General features: G+C 46.0%; 1 non-coding gene across 1 annotated transcript; it reads left to right on the top strand.

Annotated features, from left to right (window-relative positions):
* The first annotated feature begins 4,059 nt into the window (after positions 1 to 4,059).
* Trnaa-agc (transfer RNA alanine (anticodon AGC)) lies at positions 4,060 to 4,132 on the top strand. The gene has a single exon. It is a non-coding gene; the product is annotated as a tRNA-Ala (tRNA).
* The last annotated feature ends 10,922 nt before the right edge of the window (positions 4,133 to 15,054 follow it).

Below are 15,054 nucleotides of genomic sequence, written 5' to 3'. Positions count from 1 at the left end.
CCTCCCTCACGATAACTGACCACTGTGGCGACAGGAAGGCTGTACGACCAAAAAGTTTACATAAGACAAACTTTTCAAATCGCGCTAACAGTGCGTCTCCTGTGTCGGGATAAATGCTACAGTTGGGGTTTCCAACTATCTTCTCTCACAGAAAATTTTGAGAATCATAGTACTTCGAGGGAACTCCTTGTTTATTTTGAAGATTAATAAAATTTTTAAAAATGAGAAAAACTCGTTTTATTGAGTGATTACTTAAATTTTTGATCATAATTAATAACACAGAAATCGTAATAAAATTTTAAAAATATTTAGTATCGTGAAAATATCGAATAAACTTGTTAGTGAAAGCTGTGTAAGTTAACTACCGTCTTTAGCAACTGTAGTAAGTCTTATTTAGACCAGATGCGTTTCGCTTTATTTTAAAGTGTCTTCAATGGCCACTGTAACGATATGGTTTTTTCTCTTACAATTTTGTTTGTTGTGGTCATTAACAAATGGTTCAAATGGCTCTGAGCACTATGGGACTAAATTTCTGAGGTCATCAGTCCCCTAGAACTTAGAATTACTTAAACCTAACTAACCTAAGGACATCACACACAGCCATCCCCGAGGCAGGATTCGAACCTGCGACCATGGCGGTCGCGCGGTTCCAGACTGTAGCGCCTAGAACCGCTCGGCCAACCCGGCCGGCGGTCATTAACAGCTCGCATGCATTACATATTACTATAAACAGTTTTTATTCTTTTAGTTATTCACGATTTGCTTGTTTATTGCATTCGTCTTCGACTTCCATGTGCATGATTGTTTTTTTGCACACGGCACTTTCGCTGCACTTAATATATTGACACTTGTGTGTTGGGAGGAATCACTGTTCCTTCACCATTTCGCGTGTGATACCTCCCAACACAGAAATGTGAATATATTAAGTGCAGTGAAAGAGCTGCGCGCATAAACTTAACATACACGTGGAAGACGAAGAAAAATACAAGAAAAAACAAAAAATCGTGAATAATGAAAAAAATAAAAACTGTTTATAGTAATAAGTAAAGCAGGCAAACTGTTAATGACTACAACAAACGAAATTGTAAGGGAAAAAACCGTACTGTTATAGTGGTCACTGAAAATGCTTTAAAATAATGTGAAACGAGTGTGGTGTAAATAAGACTTTTCTTACAGTTGCTAAAGATGGCATTTAATCTATAGAACTTGTGTATGTGGATCTGTCGAAAAAGAGGCTGAATAACGAAGAAGACAACATGTGCACCAACGGATTTTCACGGAGCACTTATTCACTTCCCAGTGTTTTGCGAATGCAATTTGCGAACCTATGCGCCAGAGACACGTCTTTGAGTTGGTTCTACAAATTGTGCTGCTGAGTACACTATAACATAAGTTAAATACAGCAGGACTGTTCACACATTTGGATTCTAATGAAAACAGAAATAGAGACGTTGCACGAAATATACCAAGAAGGTTGAGTACTAGTAGCCACACAAACCATTCACAGTCGGCACCGGCCTACAGACTATGCACATAGAGCACTTATACTGATTCAATAAATCAATAAGTTATGAGTGGCTTCATATGGAAGCAGAAAAAATGCATAAGGTTATGTACAAATAATTAGAACAATCACCGATTTCGTTACGTTGGACAGGACAGATTCTATACGCTTTTATTCACCTCGTGTTAGTTCGTAACGTACTTGTATGGGTTTGCTTGTTGCTGGGAGCATTAAAGAGTTAAACTTCAAGGCCTTAAAATTTAAATAAAACACGAAACATATTTAAATAAGCCATTAAGACACAGAAATGTACTTCTACATCCCAGTACGATACAAATATTGTCAGATAGTTTACTTTTTGGTCCCGACGAGGAATGGGAACTGGGTTACTGGACTTACTGACTGACACCGCGCACTTGTTCGCAACCCCACATACAAGGAGTTCTTTTCAAATGTTCTATGGAGCGCCTTTCATGATTCGCCATAGAGTTGGAATGTCCAAGCCATGACATGCTGGTGGCCGTGCGGTTAAAGGCGCTGCAGCCTAGAACCGCAAGACCGCTACGGTCGCAGGTTCGAATCCTGCCTCGGGCATGGATGTTTGTGATGTCCTTAGGTTAGTTAGGTTTAATTAGTTCTAAGTTCTAGGGGACTAATGACCTCAGCAGTTGAGTCCCATAGTGCTCAGAGCCATTTGAACCATGACATGCTGATGTTTATTTGCCCACATGATGCTCTCAACGAACTACAAAGGGAATCACCATAAAAATTTCGAGAAGGCACGTTTGAATGTTCTACGATCCGAAGGCGTGAGCGACTCCCGGAATTTCGGTACATACGTAAAAAAGTCTCTATACAACACCTTTCATTTTCGTTGCTCCCCTGTGTGTCCTCTTCGCACACTTTCTTCCTTTCCTACCAACGTATTAGTAATACGTTACTTGTTTTGGCACAGGCCTGAAGAGTTGCAGTTCTACTTTTCTTAGGGCACAAGTGGTGGTGGAAAGTAGATCTGTTTTTGTAGTTTCCCTTTCCTGTCCAGGAGAAAAAACGGTAACGCCACCATGGGATGGAAGGTAAGCAAAAGATCACGGGTTCGTATCCTGGTAATTAAAAAAAATAGTTCAGAAACAGAAGTAAATGTCTTTCTTTTAAATTACTTTCGAATGGTCATGGTGCAGCTGCCTTGCAGTCTTTTCGTGCCATCAAAGGGTTGATTATCAGTCATGAAAACGCTATGTACATAACTGGTAGCACCACCCGATGGAGCCCTCTTCCTAAATCAGCCACATTTTTAACAAAAACTGTAAGGTATTAGCGTTTTATGGTCACTCCCAACGGTCACGCATTTCACTTACCTTCAGAACGAATGGAAACAGTTCCTTCGCAAAATTGGTACACGTAAAATATACGACAATAGTGATTAAATGAGCCATTACTGTAAGGTAGAATACGTTACTTGCTTGTAAGGTTTGCAAATGTAACGAGTTTCGCACATTCTTTTACGTTAGCGTTCTCAACCTTTCAGCATTCGCGACCCAATTTTCACCCTCCGCCCCCGCTGCCTACGTTACAATGAGCGCGTGCAGACCGACAGAAGGTCGTGCACAGGCAGTAAGTGTTCTCGAAAAGGTCCGGCAAAGGTGAAATGTATTCGCAAATTGCGAATCTTGTACCACTAAAGTTATACAGTTTACTGGAATCAAATGAAAATATGCGCCGGATCGGGACTCTGTCCCGGATTTCCCGCTTTCTGCCAGCGATCGCCTTAATTGCTTTTTTCTTCTCCTTTTTTTCGTTATAGTTCGTTGCACCTGTGCGGGGCGGACGTCCCACGACACCCCCTCAAGTTCATCGTTTATCATTTACTCAGTTTCTTTTTTTTCTTTTTTTTTTAATTACAGAGAGCGGCTAACCCTCTGAATGAACACGCTGAGCTACCGTACCGGCATTCGGCTATCCGCCCACGCTTCACGCACAGATCCAAACTTCGGTTTTTCCAAGTGTTTGCTTCCCATAATGCTCGCACAATTATGTGATTCCCACGCAGAGAAAGACTTATTTAGTTTTCTCGTCAGATTACCTTCGCTTTGGCATGAAATATTTTCGTGCAATGTCTGTATTTGACAGTGTCGATATAATGTTTCCTCGAATATGCATGCCGGAAGGTACGAAGAAGGCAATCTGACGAGTTCTTAAGAGCAGGGGAGAAGGATTAGCAGACGGCAGTAGCGAAGTAGGCTGCAAATCGTACCCGCATGGCTTAGTCGAAGAACAGATTTAATGCTTCGAGAACAGATCACGGTTTTCAATCATTCCGGAACTTCCACGCGGATGCAGTTCCCCGCCAGGATGAGCCGTATCCCCGCAAAATGTCCTCAGGTACTGGGCTACCCTAATGGACACCTCCCTCTGTTTCCAGTTCGGCTCTTTAGCCGAAAGCCCCACCACGTTACTCCAGGCCCCCACCAGAGTCACGCACTGGCTCCAAACGCAACAGAGAAAGTTCGGCAGGCAGTCTTGAACTAAGCGTCAAGTTATTTTCTGCTGTACCTGGGGGCGTAGCTCAGATGGTAGAGCGCTCGCTTAGCATGTGAGAGGTACCGGGATCGATACCCGGCGCCTCCAGACCAATTTTTCAGTGGCTGTATTTTTCTCTGCAAGACGGAACCTCAGGCAATTGTGAACTGTTTCTTTTAACGTTGGTTCCCACTCGCTTTGATACTATAGTGTATCACAGTGCTATGGATACTGTACAGGAAGCTAACATCGAGACAATCTTCAACAGCACAAGCACACCGAATATGTAGCAGAACCCGTTAAGCGCACACTGTCAAAAAATATTAACTACACTGATGTTCAGAAAAGAAGAACACCTTGAACGACTGGAGATAGGACATCCACAGGGCATGTACATTAGTATGTTCTGCAGAAATGATTAGCATTTCAGTCACGTCGGTCAGCATGTGCCCTGTTACCTGGTAGGTACAGAGACCGCCACTGACCCTGATAACTCGTTCCATGCGTGATGGCATCGACGCGTATAATACGCCAATAGCGTCCTGAGGTATCACCTACCACGCTGCATCCGCCTTGTTCCGAATTTCATCTGTGGTGGTTGACATTGGGTCGCACCGCTGCACCTGACGTTTGACAACATCCCAAACATTTTCGATTGGCGACATGACTGCTGATCTGGCGGGCCAGGGCAAAAGGCTGACATTCTGTGACACCAAGAAGGCACGGATTCGTGCAACATGTGATCGTGCATTGTCTTGTTGACAAACGGCGTCTGGGATGTTGTGCAGAAAGGGTATGGCTACGTGTCGCAGGATGTCATTATGTAGGTCACACTGGTCACAGTGCCATGGACAGGCACAACCTGTGATTTTTGGTTGTACCCAATAGCACCCCGCACCTTAAAGCCTTGAGTTCGTGATGTATGTCTTCTGCGAATACAGTCACTGAGATGTCACTCCCCCTGTCCGCGGCAAACCAAAATCAGGCCATCATTTTCAAACAAACAGTACCTGTATTCGTCCGAAAACACTAACTGATGCGCCGGCCGCGGTGGTCTCGCGGTTCTAGGAGCTCAGTCCGGAACCGCGTGACCGCTACGGTCGCAGGTTCGAATCCTGCCTCGGGCATGGATGTGTGTGATGTCCTTAGGTTAGTTAGGTTTAAATAGTTCTAAGTTCTAGGGGACTGATGACCACAGATGTTAAGTCCCATAGTGCTCAGAGCCATTTGAACCATTTTTGAACTAACTGATGCCATTCCTGTCCCCAGTGACGTCGTTGTATACACCATTGCCATGTAGCACATGTAACCGATGCCGTAACAAACGGCGACGGACTCTCATTGCTGGTAGTGCACGACATGTTACACTGTTCCAGTGTTGAGCCAGTGCCGAGGAGGAAGCAGATATATTTTGCAATGCCAATCGGATGAGGTGTAAATATTCGTGAGGGATGGTATGTGTGATGCAATCTGACCCATATCGTCGCGTTTACAGCCTTCCGTGAACTATTCAGCACACACCCGTTGCACTGCAAAAACACTTTTCCCACACGAGCAGCAATATCCCCGATGGGTGCATCACATTCTCTCATGGCAGTAACGCGCCCTCTTTCAGACCCACTGATTTGACGGTTCGCGCATACGTCTGCGACGTATCCTCCACGTCTGCTCAAGTCACACTGGTCCATTAAAAAAAAAAGGTTCAAATGGCTCTGAGCACTATGGGACTCAACATCTTAGGTCACAAGTCCCCTAGAACTTAGAACTACTTAAACCTAACTACCCTAAGGACATCACACACACCCAGGCCCGAGGCAGGATTCGAACCTGCGACTGTAGCAGTCCCGCGGTTCCGGACTGCAGCGCCAGAACCGCTAGACCACCGCGGCCGGCACTGATCCATTACCATCGCTTTATAGCGACAAGGAGAGCCGCAGGCACATTTTAGCGGCACGCGGTGTTGCCCCGCGATATCGATGCTGACCTTGAATCCACAGACTGACATGGTTGAAATGCTGATCATTTCTGCAGAACATACTCATGTACATGCCCTGTGAATGTAAACGTCCTATCTCTACTCGTTCAAGGTGTTCTGTTTCTTCTTATCATGAGTGCAGCGTTGGCCTCATGGACCTTTGGGATGCGCCTCGCACAATTACTTATTAAGTAATTAATAGCCGCGCGGGATTAGCCGAGCGGTCAGGCGCTGCAGTATGGACTGTGCGGCTGGTCCCAGAAGAGGTTCGAGTCCTCCCTCGGGCATGTGTGTGTGTGTGTGTGTGTGTGTGTGTGTGTGTGTGTGTGTGTGTGTGTGCGTTTTTCCTTAGGATAATTTAGGTTAAGTAGTGTGTAAGCTTAGGGACTGATGACCTTAGCATTTAAGTCCCATAAGATTTCACACAAAAAAAGTAATTAATATCTGGTGCACATGTTTCCTACCATTTCGCCCTTTTTCTGCATAGTACACATCCAGTAACGGGACAGTTAAAACCAGCAGTCCAGCCCGATACGAAACTAGGGTGTTTTGGAGCCCTGTTCACGACTCAGTAACGCTAGCCCAGTAACACCAAGCCGCGGTGTCGAGTGTACGGCGGTCGCGCACCTCACGGTTCTTGTTCACCTGAAGATGGACCTATAATCGCCCGTAACCGGTCGTTATTGAACCAATAAAACTATTTACAATCGAGGCGGTTTATAGTCTGAGTATAAGAAAATGAACAATCTCAACAATCAGCCCTACTCTTCCTTAATGTTCACTTGCCAGAGATTTTCATGAAAACGGGCAGATGAATTTATTCTTCCTCCACTTTTAAAGTGCACTACAGTGTAATGATGTAGTCGTGATAGTCTAACGCGTAGAGCACTAAACTCGCCCATTGGGATCCCGGGTTCAATCCCGAATATGGGTGGGGACTTTTCCTCGTTTCAGTCCCTCTGAGATGACCCAGATTCACTTTGACTGCTGTACAACTGAGTGCCGAGGATCTTTCATGGGGATAAAAGGCTGCCAGGGCGATGGGTCCGCCTCCATGTCCCCTGCCATTGCCACAGCGAATAGAAACGCTACGCTCTACCTGCAGTTCCTTTCACGGATTTCGTGACCCGTGACGTCAGTGTGGTGCTTCCTGACCACAAGCATTTTAGCCGTGGACTTTTCGCCGTTTTAGTTATAAAAATATGTCTACACATTTTAGGCGGGTTTAGGACTGGCTATGGACATGCACCCATGCTCATAAATTAAGGATAATGCTGATACATGGTGAAACAACGCTGTGATGGGAGGTTTGCGGCTTTAAACCACCTCGGGGTATGACCATGCGGTGCATTTGACCTGCGGTCGTCGCACGGTGGCGCTGGCAGCAGTCCACATACACAGAGGTGTGTTGGTGCTTGTCAGAATAAGGTGCAGCGAGTAAGTGTGCAGACGTTTCCAGACGTGCCAAGGGTGACTGTGTGTTGAAAATGGCTCAAAGAACACATGTTGATGACGTTATGAGGGGTAGAATAGTAGGGCGACTGGAGGCTGGTCAAACACAGCAGGTTGTAGCACGGGCCCTATATGTGCCACAAAGTGTGACCTCAAGATTATGGCAACAACTCCGGCAGACAGGAAAGCGTCCAGGTGCTACAGTACAGGACGTCCACAGTATACAACACCACAAGAAGACCGATATCTCACCATCAGTGCCCGCAGACGGCCACGGTGTACTGCAGGTAGCCTTGCTCGGGACCTTACTGCAGCCACTGGAACAGTTTTCTCCAGACACACAGTTTACAGACGACTGAACAGACATGGTTTATTCGCCCGGACACCTGCAAGGTGCATTCCACTGACCCCTGGTCACAGGAGAGTCCGTAAAACCTGGTGTCAAGAACACAGTACATGGTCATTGGAATAGTGGTCCCTCATTATGTTCACAAACGAGTCCAGGTACAGTCTGACCAGTGATTCTCGCCGGGTTTTCATCTGGCGTGAACCAGGAACCAGATATCAACCCCTTAATTTCCGCCGGCCGGGGTGGCCGAGCGGTTCTAGGCGCTACAGTCTGGAACCGCGCTACCGCTACGGTCGCAGGTTCGAATCCTGCCTCGGGCATGGATGTGTGTGATGTCCTTAGGTTAGTTAGGTTTAAGTAGTTCTAAGTTCTAGGGGACTGATGACCTCTGAAGTTAAGTCCCATAGTGCTCAGAGCCATTTTTGAACCTTAATTTCCTTGAAAGGGACCTATATGGAGGCCATCGTTTGATGGTGTGAGGTGGGATTATGATTGGTGCACGCCTTTGCATGTTTTTGACAGAGGACCTGTAACAGGTCAGGTGTATCGGGACGTCATTTTGCACCAGTACGTCCGCCTTTTCAGTGGCCCGTTCTCCAGACCTAAACCCCATCGAGCACGTCTGGGATGCTCTCGGTCGACGTATCACTGCACGTCTTCAAACCCCACGTCACTTCAGGAGCACCGATAGGCACTGGTGCAAAAATGGGAGGCTATACCTCAGCAGCTGCTCGACCACCTGATCCAGAGTATGCCAACCTGTTGTGACGCCTGCGTACGTGTGCATGGTGATCATATCCCATATTGATGTCGAGGTACATGCACAGGAAACAATGGTGTTTTGTAGCACAAGTATTTAGGGACGGTTTTCTCAACTTATCACCAATACCGTGGACTTACAGATCTGTGTCGTGTGTGTTCCCTATGTGCCTATGCCATTAGCGACAGTTTTGTATAGTGCCACATTGTGTGGCACCACATTCCGCAATTATCCTTAATTTATGAGCATGAGTGTTGTACGAGACGTTCTGAAAAGTAATGCCTCTAAATTTTTACGTGGAAACTCAAAGCTTTTTAAGTAAAATTGAATGTGTTAACATTCTGCGCCTTTATTCTTCATATTTACATATTTGTTTCCCGTTCTAGACATCCTGGCGAAGTACTCATTTCTCCCAACGACAGATCAGTTTGTTGATACCGTCACTGTAGAATGTTTAACTTTGTTGACGGAGCACTACCTCAGTAGTGGTACTCCCGGTTAGGGGGAGTTGATGGAGGCCGATGAGGAGTGAACTAAAGGCAGCCTTTTTATGTTTCATGGGATGATGAGAATAACAATGGAGCACGGCGTCGGTGCTTGACCGTTTCCGGCAAATATCAAAAACAAAAGTGCTGTTCCTTAATGTGTTTAAGAAATCAAGGTAATGCGCCATTAACATTGTGTTCGATTTTAAACTGAATAAAAGACTGCTGTGAATTCAAGTGGTCCACCAGGGAACCGCAAAATCCATTGGGCCCTTTATACAGGGTGAGCCACCTAACGTTACCGCTGGATATATTTCGTAAACCACATCAAATACTGACGAACCGATTCCACAGACCGAACGTGAGGAGAGGGGCTAGTGTAATTGTTTAATACAAACCATACAAAAATGCACGGAAGTATGTTTTTTAACACAAACCTACGTTTTTTTAAATGGAACTACGTTAGTTTTCAGAATGAGATTTTCACTCTGCAGCGGAGTGTGCGCTGATATGAAACTTCCTGGCAGATTAAAACTGTGTGCCCGACCGAGACTCGAACTCGGGACCTTTGCCTTTCGCGGGCAAGTGCTCTACCAACTGAGCTACCGAAGCACGACTCACGCCCGGTACTCACAGCTTTACTTCTGCCAGTACCTCGTCTCCTACATTCCAAACTTTACAGAAGCTCTCCTGCGAACCATGCAGAACTAGCACTCCTGAAAGAAAGGATACTGCGGAGACATGGCTTAGCCACAGCCTGGGGGATGTTTCCAGAATGAGATTTTCACTCTGCAGGAGTGCTAGTTCTGCATGGTTCGCAGGAGAGCTTCTGTAAAGTTTGGAATGTAGAAGACGAGGTACTGGCAGAAGTAAAGCTGTGAGTACCGGGCGTGAGTCGTGCTTCGGTAGCTCAGTTGGTAGAGCACTTGCCCGCGAAAGGCAAAGGTCCCGAGTTCGAGTCTCGGTCGGGCACACAGTTTTAATCTGCCAGGAAGTTTCATATCAGCGCACACTCCGCTGCAGAGTGAAAATCTCATTCTGGAAACATCCCCCAGGCTGTGGCTAAGCCATGTCTCCGCAGTATCCTTTCTTTCAGGAGTGCTAGTTCTGTACGTTAGTTTTGTTAGCACATCTGAACATATAAACAAATACGTAATCAGTGCCGTTTGTTGCATTGTAAAATGTTTATTACATCCGGAGATATTGTAACCTAAAGTTGACGCTTGAAACCTCCGACGTTCAGTTGCGTGTTGTAACAAACACGGGCCACGGTCGGCGAGCAGCATCTGCAGGGACATGTTTACGATGACGACCGTGATTACGAGTGTGGCTGTAGTGCACTGTAGTGGTTTGGTCTAGCTATCGCAGTGTCCGCATGTAGCGCTTTCTGCTATTGTTATTCTGCATTCGTCTACGCACGCAGACCAACTGTAGTACACCGTGTTACCAGACGTGTGTGATAGTGTAGTGTTGTAGGAACTGTGACCATGGTGTATTCGAACTCTGAAAAGGCGGAGATGATACTCATCTATGGCGAGTGTCGACGAAATGCAGCTGAAGCCTGCAGGGTGTATGCAGAACGGTACCCGGACAGAGAGAATCCAACGTGCCGCACATTGCAAAACATCTACCGCCAACTGTATGCAACAGGTATGGTCGTAGCACGCAAACGGGTCCGTAACAGGCCCGTCACAGGAGAAGCGCGTGCAGTTGGTGTGTTAGCTGCTGTTGCCATGAACCCACACATGAGTACACGGGACATTGCGAGAGCCGGTGGACTGAGATAAAGTTGTGTCATGCGCATACTGCATCGTCACCGCTTTCACTCGTTTCATGTGTCGCTACACCAGCAATTACATGGTGATGACTTTAACCATCGAATGCAATTCTGTCAATGGGCATTAACAGAAAATGCGTTGCAGTTCTACCTGTTTACCGATGAAGCGTGTTTCACAAACCACGGGGCAGTGAATCTACGGAACATGCATTACTGGTCCGTGGACAATCCTCGCTGGCTCAGACAGGTAGAGCGCAATCATTGGCGACCATCTCATTGGTCCTCACTTCATTGCAGGGGCCCAAACAGCTGCAACATACATCGCGTTTCTACAGAATGATCTGCCAACGTTGCTCGAAAATGTCCCACTGGAAACGCGTCGACGTATGTGGTATCAGCAGGATGGTGCACCTGCACATTCCGCAATTAACACTAGGCTGACCCTAGACAGGATGTTCGACGGGCGTTTCATAGGACGTGGAGGACGCATAAATTGGCCAGCCCGTTCTCCTGATCTTCCACCTCTGGACTTCTTTCTGTGAGGTACGTTAAAGGAGAATGTGTACCGTGATGTGCCTACAACCCCAGAGGATATGAAACAACGTATTGTGGCAGCCTGCGGCGACATTACACCAGATGTACTGCGGCGTGTACGACATTCATTACGCCAGAGATTGCAATTGTGTGCAGCAAATGATGGCCACCACATTGAACATCTATTGGCCTGACATGTCGGGACACACTCTATTCCACTCCGTAATTGAAAACGGAAACCATGTGTGTACGTGTACCTCACCCCTCATGGTAATGTACATGTGCGTCAGTGAAAAAGACCAATAAAAAGGTATTAGCATGTGGACGTAATGTCTCTTCTGTACCTAAGGTCCATCACCGTTCCCTTTGGATCCCTACGTAATTCGGTGCTCTCCATACACACGATCGAACAGCGGAGGAGTGGTACTCAAGCGTCAACTTTAGGTTACAATATCTCCGGATGTAATTAACATTTTACAATGCAACAAACGGCACTGATTACGTATTTGTTTATATGTTCAGATATGCTAACAAAACTAACAGGGTTCCATTTAAAAAAACGTAGGTTTGTGTTAAAAAACGTACTTCCGTGCATTTTTTTATTGTTTGTATTAACCAATCACACTAGCCTCTCTCCTCACTTTTCAGCAGTAATATTCTGGACTTCGTGCGTAGTATACGTTTTTTAATGTCTGAATAAGCTATTTTGGCATCGTTAGGAATGGAAATTAGATGTCCACGGTTGCGTAACGAAAAACTAGATGGGTCTGCATAATGCCTGTTAATATAATGGGCTAAGAATTTTTCTGCCTGGTAGAAAACACCATTTCTGGTGATGAGAATCGGACTCGCCGAAAGACCTGTCTTATGTAACCTGATAACCGCTCTTAACATGGGTGCCTGTGGATTTATAGATATGAGATATCTCTTTTGACAAGAGATGGGAAAAGATTATTTGTTTCTTCAATCGGGCCAAAGCTCCAACGTTAGGTGGGTGACGGAACACTCAGGGAAACGGCATGCAGGGCGAGAAAGAATACCAGTTTCCACTCGGTATGATGGTTAGTAGGTGGTCTCATCCAAGACGTGAAAGAGGCTCTGTCGGCGGCTATCGAGCACACTGGCTGCAACCGGCTGCAAATAGTGGCATTTGTCGGCACGAATGACGCCTCCCCCTTTGGTTCTGAGGCCATCCTCGGTCCCTTACGGCGGACGGCTGTTTTGGTGAAGGCAATTAGCATCGCAAGTGGAGTGCAGGCTAAGCTGACTATCTGTAGCATTGTCCCCAGGGTAGACAGCGGTCATCTGGTTTAGCGCTGTGTGGAATGTCTAGAACAGAGACCCAGACGACTTTGCGACCGTATCGGATGCGAATTTCTTGACCTCTGCTACCAGGTGGAGGATTGTAGGATTCTCATTAGTAGATCAGGGGTGCATTACACACTACTAGGGTAGCGGAGTACGTGTGGCGTGCACATTCTTTTTTTAGGTTAGAGAACCCCTCCCCCTTAAGATCGGAGATGAATTGCCTGCCATAATCTAAGTTACATCAGCCACAAAGTTCCCAGAATATGCTCTTCTTCGCAAATCGGATACAGAAAGGGATAATATGATATCAATAAAGGAAAGATCCCAGAATTAGTATTGTTTATTGAAGGATACAATGCCCATATTAAATTAGGAATAGAAAGCTGGTTGAATCCCGGAAGCGAATAACACCAAATTGTAAGTTCAGATTGAAATACTTATCGTAAGGACAGATTAATCGCCTATGGCGGGGTTTGATGCAGCTGACCACGCTACTTTATTCTGTGTGAGCCTTTTCATCTCTGAAAAACTGCTGCAACCAACATCTTCCTGAATCTGCTTACTGTATTCACCTCTCGGTCTCCCTCTGAGGTTTTTAACCCTTGAGAGATGGCAGAAGCCCCCTCTCATATTTCTATCTTGCTCTGAGTAATTCGATTTTCCTCTCTAATTGCATGTGGTGAAAAGTTGCTATTCCTTCACACGCGGACTTCCCACGCAGTGTCTCTCGTCGCTCGGGTGGTCCAGTGACAGGCGGGCTACGCTGATCTTGAGAGGGTTAAGCTGACGGGTGTGAGGGAGTCGAGTGAATGCTTTCCGGACACCGACATTGTCATAATAGCGGTGGAGACATGACCACAGGGGCCTGAAGGAGCGGCTGGGCTAGAGATTCCGTTACTTCGCAGAAACTTAGCGAAAAAACTTTCTGGCAGGCTACCAGCGAGGCGTGGGAATGACTTGTGTCCCCAGGCAGACTTGGCGGGCAAATTCGCGCGTTTTCTGCAAAATCGTAACTGTTATTGGCTTGCTCAGAGCATAGCTCCGTGACGTAGCAAAATCGGCGCAGAAATTGGCGCCAAGAATCTCCATTGGTGGAATGGTAGTGCTTTGGCAATAAAGTGGAATTTTCCGCCGGTTTTCGAGTTGCTGATTGGAACGTTTAGCCACGGCCACTGTCGTGGGGGCGGGAATGTTCTGTGTTCGGTTTGTACGGGTGCTCTGGTGGGAGTCGGTTTTCGCCTTTCGGTCGGAGTAGGTTACAAGACTGAGCTCTCACTGCTCTGGACAGCCTGCCTTCCGTTGGCTGTCTAATATACTTTTATTTTATTGTAACTGTTTAACGAAGTTGCTGAAGTTTCGACTTCAATGTAACTTTCCAAGTACAGTTGGCAATTGAGCGTTCTGCGTACAAGCGGCCTATGTTGTCTGTCTTGGGCAGTTTTGGCTAAAGTTGACTGTATCTGAGTTACTGTGTGACTTCGCTTGTTAAAATCAATCACTGTACCGTCAGTGATTGTGTGGCGAGCCTTCTTCGTCTCCCTCAGAGGCGCATTTGTATTGATAGGAAGTCTTTAGTCTGGAACAACCAGACCAGGACAATTTGTTTCGGGCTATACTCGCAACATTATCATCACCACGACGGGACGTCGAAGCAACCAGCCATCGCTTCCGGTACGCCAGATCGTGTCCTTGCAGTTAAGAAGACAGCTTGGTAATGTATGTCCACAGCACCGGCAGACTAGGGAATTTGCACTGTGATAATCAGAGCTCAGCAGAGCGCGCCTGTTCGTCTTTTCTAACTTTGTTCTGTCTTGGGTGTTCATTGTCTGAGTTATCACTACCGTAGCAGCAATTAATGTTCAGTTGGCTGAGTGTTTCTCTTAAGATTTGAGTTGCAAGGAATTGGCTCCACATACCACTTCGTCATAAATGTCACAATCTAGTTTATGGACAACTTCACCTTCACAGCATTTATTTGAGTATCCAGTTTGATCCAATTTGATGTATTGTAAATGTTTCATGTGTTTTGTTTATTATTTTGAGTTTAGTCATAATAAATCAAATTGTTATTTTGGACAGAACTTTCATTCTGTTAATCGGTAGAGCAAACCTTTCATTTCTCACTACGTTACTGAAACTTTCCTTTATTTAATTAATGTCTATCAAATTAAATTATTGCAGGTGCCAAACTCTTTTCTACTCCACTTGCAGGGTCGATTACAGTCAGTTCGTGTTTCTTCTTAATCCATGTGCAACAGCAAAAGTAGGAGTTAGAAAAGGCGGGGGGGGGGGGGGGGGGGGGGGGTGTGTGCTTAGAGCATCAGTTCCATATGAAGATTCGAGAAGAATTTAGTGTTAAATACACTGCTAGCCCAGGCACCTCGCACCCT

This window comes from Schistocerca serialis, chromosome 1, assembly GCF_023864345.2.
Source record: "Schistocerca serialis cubense isolate TAMUIC-IGC-003099 chromosome 1, iqSchSeri2.2, whole genome shotgun sequence".
In the NCBI taxonomy this organism is placed as follows: Eukaryota; Metazoa; Arthropoda; class Insecta; order Orthoptera; family Acrididae; genus Schistocerca; species Schistocerca serialis.
The sequence above is the reverse complement of the archived record's forward strand: the minus strand, read 5'-3'. Positions and strand labels throughout refer to the sequence as shown.